The sequence below is a fragment of the Elephas maximus genome, chromosome 17, assembly GCF_024166365.1.
Source record: "Elephas maximus indicus isolate mEleMax1 chromosome 17, mEleMax1 primary haplotype, whole genome shotgun sequence".
Taxonomy (NCBI): Eukaryota; Metazoa; Chordata; class Mammalia; order Proboscidea; family Elephantidae; genus Elephas; species Elephas maximus.
Window position 1 is genome coordinate 86,241,218 of NC_064835.1, and position 7,348 is coordinate 86,248,565.

The following is a 7,348-nucleotide window of genomic DNA, read 5'->3' on the forward strand; positions in this document are numbered from 1 at the left end:
TATGCACTTGTTATACTCTTACCTGGAGCATCAGATGGGCACCTGAGAAGGGACAGCAGCAGCCACAGCAGCAGACCTGGAGACCAAGCATTCAGGGGGTGGAATCCTGCCAAACTAGTCTTTCACCAACAAGCACTCCTAAGGTACCATCTCCGTTGATGGAACTCCTACATGGTTTTGTCTGTTTGATCTTCCAACTTCAGAGGCATATGAAAACCTGTCCCACAATTGTGAACTGGTTGATTTCTCCTTGATTTTCTGTAGTTTTGCTGACCTATTTTTAAGCCATGTTTTAGATGTATGGGACCCAGAGTTGTTAAATATCTTCTTAAGAGTTCATTCCTTTTATCTACACGAAATGTGCTCCATTACCCTCTTAAAGCTTTTTGCCTTAAATTCTATTTTGTCCCATGTTAAATTGCTATGCCTGCTTCCTTCATTAGTTTGCCTGTATCTTTTTCCATCCCTACATCTACTTCCCTATCTGGTTTTGCTTTAGGTTTGTCTCTTACGTATGGTTACAATTAGCATTGGCTTAGAGTTGGGATTTTCCCCACTTTGAGGATTTCTGTATTTTTAATAGATGAACTTATTATCATTACGGATATGTTTGACTTGTCCTGCTATCTTATCACATGTTAGTTTGCCGCACTTTTTTTTTTATTATTCTTCTTTAGATGACGGTTTACAGAACAAACTAGCCTTATCAAACAGTTAGTACACATATTGTTTTAAGACATTGGTTAACAGCTCCACAATATGTCAGCACTCTCCCTTCCTGTCCCCTCCTGCCTTCTAGTCCTTGCCCCTGGGCTGGTATGCCCCTTTAGTCTTGTTTTGTTTTATGGGCCTGTCTTATCTTTGGCTGAGGGGTGAACCTCAAGAGTGACTTCATTACTGAGATAATAGGGTGTCCGGAGGCCATACTTTCAGGATTTCTGCAGTCTCTGTCAGGCCAGTAAGTCTGTTCTTTTTTTGTGAGTTAGAATTTTGTTCTACATTTTTCTCCAGCTCTGACCCAGACCCTCTATTGTGATGCCTGTCAGAGCAGTCAGTGGTGGTAGTAGGGCACCTTCTAGCTGTACTGGACTCAGTCTGGTGGAGGCCATCGTAGATATGGTCCATTAGTCCTTTGGACTAACATTTCTCTTATATATTTAGTTTTCTTCATTCTTCCTTGCTCCCAAAGGGGTGAGACCAGTGGAGTATCTTAGATGGCTGTTCACAGGCTTTTAAGACCATAGACACTACTCACCAAAGTAGAATGTAGAACATTTTCTTTATCAACAATGTTATGCCAATTGAGCTAGATGTTCCCTGGGACCACAGTCCCCACAGCTCTTAGCTCAGCAATTCAGTCCGTCGGAGGTTTGGATGTGTCTATGGACCTTCCATGACCTTGCCTTGCACAAATTTTGCTGGCTTCCCCAGTGTTGTGTACTGTCTTACCCTTTACCACAGTTACCACTTATCTATTGTCTATTTAGTGTTTTTCCATACTCACCCCTCCCCTCCCTCATAAGCATCAAAGATTGTTTCTTTTTGTGTGTAAAAATTTTCCTGAGTTTTTACAGTAGAGGTCTCATACAATAGTTGCCCTTTTGTGATTGACTTATCTCACTCAGCATAATGCTCTTCAGACTTATCCATGTTATGAGATGCTTTGCAGATTCATCCTTGTTCTTTATCATTGTGTAGTACTCCACTGTGCATATGTACCATAGTCTGTTTATCCATCCATCTGTTGATAGGCAGCTGGGTTGTTTCCATCTTTTGCCATTGTTGCCACAGTTTCTTATAGTTGCTTTCTCTTTTTTCCTTTTCAGTTTTTTTTTTTTTTTTTTTGATTGATCAAGTTTTATTTATTTATTCCACTTTTTCCTCTAAGGGGTTTCTTCTAAGTTGTTGCCCTTACATCTTAACATCAAAACATATATGTACATTTTTCTGTTGATTTCTACAATCAATATCTAAATCCCCAAAAAGAAAAAAAAACAAACAAACCTTAATTCACTGGGCTATTCCATCTCAACCTCCCATTTAGGTATGGTTTTGGAATTTTTAGTACCAGATTGACTTTTTTTAAAAACCTAATCAATATTTTAACAAATAGTACAGGGAGAACTGGATATTCACATGCAAAAGAATGAATTTTGACCCCTACCTCACAACATAGACCAAAGTTAACTCAAAATGGGTCAAATACCTAAATGGAAGTGCTAAAACTATAAAACTCTCAGAAGAAAACATAGGTGTAAATCTTCGTGGCCTTGTATTAGATGATGGTTTCTTAGATATGATACCTAAAAAAAAGCACAAATAATCAAAGAAAAAATAGATACATCACACTTCATCAAAATTAAAAACCTTTATGCTTCAAAGGACACCATCTAGAAAGTAAAAAGACAGCCTACAGAATGGGAGCAAATAATTGCATATCGTATATCTCGTGAAAGTCTAGTTTCCAGAATATGGAGCTGTCGTGGTGCAATTGTTAAGTGCTCAGCTGCTAACCAGAAGTTCAGCAGTTCGAACCCACCAGCTGCTCCCCGGGAGGAAGACGGGGATGTGGCAGTCTGCTTCCGTAAAGATTTACAGCTCTGGGAGCCCGATGGGCCAGTTCTACTGTGTCCTGTAAGGTCACTGTGAGTTGGAATCCACTGGACGGAAATGGGTTTGGTTTGATTTTATTCTGATGTCGCTGGGCAAGAGCACCATGGCTCAGGTCAGAAGCTGTGTTCAGGTGGCCCCCGCCTCCAGCTACTTCGTGCTGTTGCGGCGAGGGCCTGCACATCTCCTGAGGCTTCTGCTCTGCTGCTGGGTTTTGCTGGGCCTCGTTGACCTGCAGGAGGAGACCACAGAAAGAGAGGACGATCTTCCTGAGAGAAGGGGAGAGGCCCAGCAGAGGGGAAGGCCACAGTCAAATCCAACCTCTGCTCTGGCACTTGGTCCCTAACAACTCATTTGCCTGAAGTTGTTTACCTTTAAAATGGGACCTTGACCACAGACACTGTCGACTCTATATGAACACTCTTGGTCTGTCCTTCACACACATACAGCGCTAAAACCTAAGGGGAAACTCCCCAATGGGTAAGAGTGGCAGCTTCCCTGGGAGAGTTCAACACGTTTATCTTGTGTTTGAGGTTGTAACTATGATTTAGTGCAATGCTGCTCCGTAATGTCTTTTTCTTCATTTCATGTAAATTAAGTTCCTGGTGCATGTGGGAACGCGTGTGTCTACATTCCTAAGGGGAGCTGGGGAATGCATTAGCTACTGTCTGGGCAGCACTCTGCAGATAAAAAGCTCTCCAGAAATGCAAGGTGTTATTACGAGCTGCCTTCAATTTGTAAATCATCTTGAATGGCTTGTTTTCTTTTGGTGGGAAAATGATCATTTCAAACCCTGTATTCAGCAATGACCAGTACACATGCCAAAGAAAGCATGAAAGAAGTGAATGCAGGTATTTTTAATAGTTTTGATTTATTCACTTCAAGAGGGGTTTAGAAGGCACTAAGAACTCCAGCTGAGACATCCGATGACTTTGGTGTGGTGCCACTAAATAACACCGGGGACCTTGAATAAGTACTTAGCTTCTTGGGGCTGTGGTCTCCACATCTTGAAGACCAGTAAGTTGGACTAGATGATCCCCACAATCCCTTCCAGGGTTGGCACTTCCTGTAATACTCCTGTACACACACCTACCATTTACTGAGCCCTCACCACCTGTGGGACGCGGAGCTAAGGGCTCTGCACCTTGTTTGAGGTTAGTTTAAACTAAAATAAACAAACCCATTGCCTCCGAGTCAATTCCTAGTCATGGTGATCCCCATGTGTTCCAGGGTAGAACTGTGCCCTGTAGAGTTTTCTTGGCTGTAATCTTTACAGAAGCAGGTCTCCAGGTCTTCCTTCCACAGTGATGGCGGATGGGTTCAAACTGCCCAACTTCAGGTTAGAAGTCCAGTGCGAACCATTTGCACCACCCAGAGACCTATGGGGAAATCAGGGCTGCACAACTTCTCCGTGGCAGCCTAGGTGGAGAGTGACAGTCTGCCTTCTCAGCCACACGCTTCTACTCATCTCACAGTGGTGCCAAATGGCTCCAGAACACAATAAACAAAAATCTAAGAAAAGCGGTTCTGGGTTCTACTCATTCTCCTCACTGCTCTATAGTCACAAAACCCAGCCTCAAACTGGTGCAGTATATATGAGGGCTGGAAGAGATTTTCAGTGACCTGTTCCCATTTCTCCCTCTTTGTGGTCCCAGCCTCTTTTCCTACAACCTGGGGTAACAGAAGGAGAGATCTGAAGACTGTCCTGCACACCTGATTCCTAGATGAAGGAGGAGAGGAGAGGAAGAGAGGGAGAGTTAAATGAAGTCTTTACATCTGCCGAATTTCTTTCAGTCCATATAGATTCATTAAGACTTGGGGAAGGGACACCGGCAATGCTAAAATGAATATCAGAGGATATAATGTCAGAAAAGCTCTTTCCAGCTTTCAAGGATCCCCTCCCACCTGTTGTACTAGCCTGACGACATTGACAGGGCAGCAGAGCCTGAGTCCTTGCCAGTCACGCCTCTCCCTTGCCTCTGCCCGTCAATCATAGCATCTTTCTATGAGACACGCATTCTGAGAATGTACAGATTTGGTCTGAGAATCTCCAAATAGTTGCCATGGATTGAAATTCTGTCTCTGAGGTCAATAATTAGGAAGAAAAAAGAGGCAATAGCTGTACACCCAGAATGCATAAAGGTGAGATGCAGGGAAGGTTCTGAAAAGAAACAAGATTTGCCAGAAAAATGAACTCACAGATGAGGAACGGTGATCCAGAGACTACCACGAACCACTCTGACCTCCAAGCCAACGTTAAGGTCTGTGGTGCGTTGGATTGATGGTCTGCAAAGTGTGCAGGCGTCTGTTGCTCTTTGATGAATAAATGATGGAATGACTTTGTAGATATTCCCACCCTTCGTTTTCTTAATACCTAGAGAAATAACATTTTTTTCTTGCCACAATGAGCTGTTCTAGCTTTCTTGGTTCATGGAAACAGTACAGAAAAATGAGACTTTTGAAAAGGCTCCACTTGCTGCCTTGTAAGTTAATAATACAAACATTAAAGGGGGGAAATGTACAAGAAGCAAATAAAGACAAATAATTGGTCATTGATACATTCAGGAGCAAAAGCAATCCTGATCAGAGTGTGTCAGGTCAAAAGCTACCTTTTCCAGCTTCTTGAGGCCCTGATAATAACTTTGTACATGCTGTTGGGGGCTCATTTAAACGTGTAACTGGGCAACACACTTCCTTTCAGAGCAGCATTTGACCAGGAGAGGGCTCAACACTCCTCTTTGTGATACTCGTGTATTCTGCCTATAGACTCAGGTAAAGAGAAACACAAACCCTCATGGGGAGAATCTGGTACTGCAAGTGCTGTAATAAAAATATATTTCTCTCTCCCTTTACATTAAAAAAAAAAAAAAACTATCTTTGTACACATCTAAAATACATTGCTTGAAAATATGTATTTTATAAAGATTTAAGTTATTCAACTTCTAATGCCACATTTGGCTTCTAAGAGGGTCACTGAGCAGCTCATGACAAATTTTTCATTGGCCTCTTTTCTATCAGACCCCTTCATGTATCAGGGTTACATGCACCTGTTCGCAGAGCTGGTTGTAATTGACTTCCATGATTTATGACGTTTCTTACATATTTCATTGCAAGCAGGTGAATTTCCAGGGCTTGTGAATACAGCAAACAAAGATGATCTTAAAAGCTTTGGCAATTATTAGAAACCAAACCAAACAATTTTGAAGAGGGTCTTACTCTTTTCACATGCATATGAGATGTGTGACCCTCCCAGATCATTAGTCCCAGCTTTGTGGGTAGACATACCCCTCAACCCAAAATATCTCCTTCATCCCTCTTGAGCTAAACCAAAAAAACCAAACCCATTGCCATCAAGTCGATTCTAACTCATAGCCACCCTGTAGGACAGAGTTGAACTGCCCCACAGGGTTGCCAAGGCTGTAAATATTTATGGAAGCACACTGCCACGCCTTTCTCCCACAGAGTGGCTGGTGGGTTCAAACCGCCCACCTTGCGGTTGGCAACCGAGTACTTTAACCATTGCACCACCAGAGCTCCTTAATTAAAATGGAGAAGACTTAGGGAATGACTAATGGGCCTCTTAATGGGATATATTCTTGCCGACTTAAAATAAAAAAATAACACCCGTTTATTACCTCAGAGCTCTGTAGGGCAGAAATCCCAGCTTCTCTGTTTAGGGTCTCACAAGGCTGAAATCAGTGTGTCAGCCAGGCTGGGCTCTTACCTGGAGGCTCTGGAGAGGAAACTACCTTCAAGCTAGTTCAAGGTTGTTGGCTGAATTTATTCCTTACAGCTGTAGCACTGAGGCCCTTGCTGGGAGCCATTCCAATTCCGAGAGGCTGCTCTCCAGTCCTTGCATGGGGCTCTATCTCTCTTCAAAGCTAGCAAGGGCTCACCAAGCCTTCTCTTGGATTAAATCTGACTTCCTCTTTTTCCACTAACCAGAGAAACCTCTCTGCTTTTAAATGGTTCATATGATTAGATTAGGTCGGCGTGGATCATCTCCCTTTGGATTAACTCAAAGTCAACTGATTATTAACCTAATTACGTCTTCAAAATCTCTTTTGCCGTGAAACATACCATAATAATCCTGGGCAGATTATCTCATCATATTCAAGATCTCAGCGAGTAAGCTGGGAAATCTTGAGGGGCCATTTTAGAACTCTGCCCACCACATGGGAATTGGTGACTAGCTAAGAGCAAAATGGAAACCATGAGAGAGAAGTGTTCAAAGAGGAAGATGGAGGAGTTTTGACTACTCAAATCAAGGTTGGCTTAATGCTCTGCGGAAACCCTGGTGGTATAGTGGTTAAGTGTTATGGCTGCTAACCAAAAGGTCAGCAGTTCGAATCTGCCAGGTGTTCCTTGGAAACTCTATGGGGCGGTTCTACTCTGTCTTATAGGATCGCTATGAGTCAGAATCAACTCAACGGCACTGGGTTTTGTTTTGGTTTAATGCTCTGCAGTCACCATCTTGAAATTCTTAATAATTGGATCTTTAAACTTGTGTTTTGTAACTAAAATCCAATGGGACATTGGAATATGTGCGTGAACAGAGCAGATATATGCAGTGTGCACATCCATCAGTCCTTGCTGCCCATTATCTATGGTGTTCCTGATAGCTCATGAGCACAGCATTCCAGTGGACCCATGTCTTAGTTATCTAGTCTGCTATAACAGAAATACGACAAGTGGATGGCTTTAACAAGCAGAAACTTATTCTTTCACAGTCTAGGAG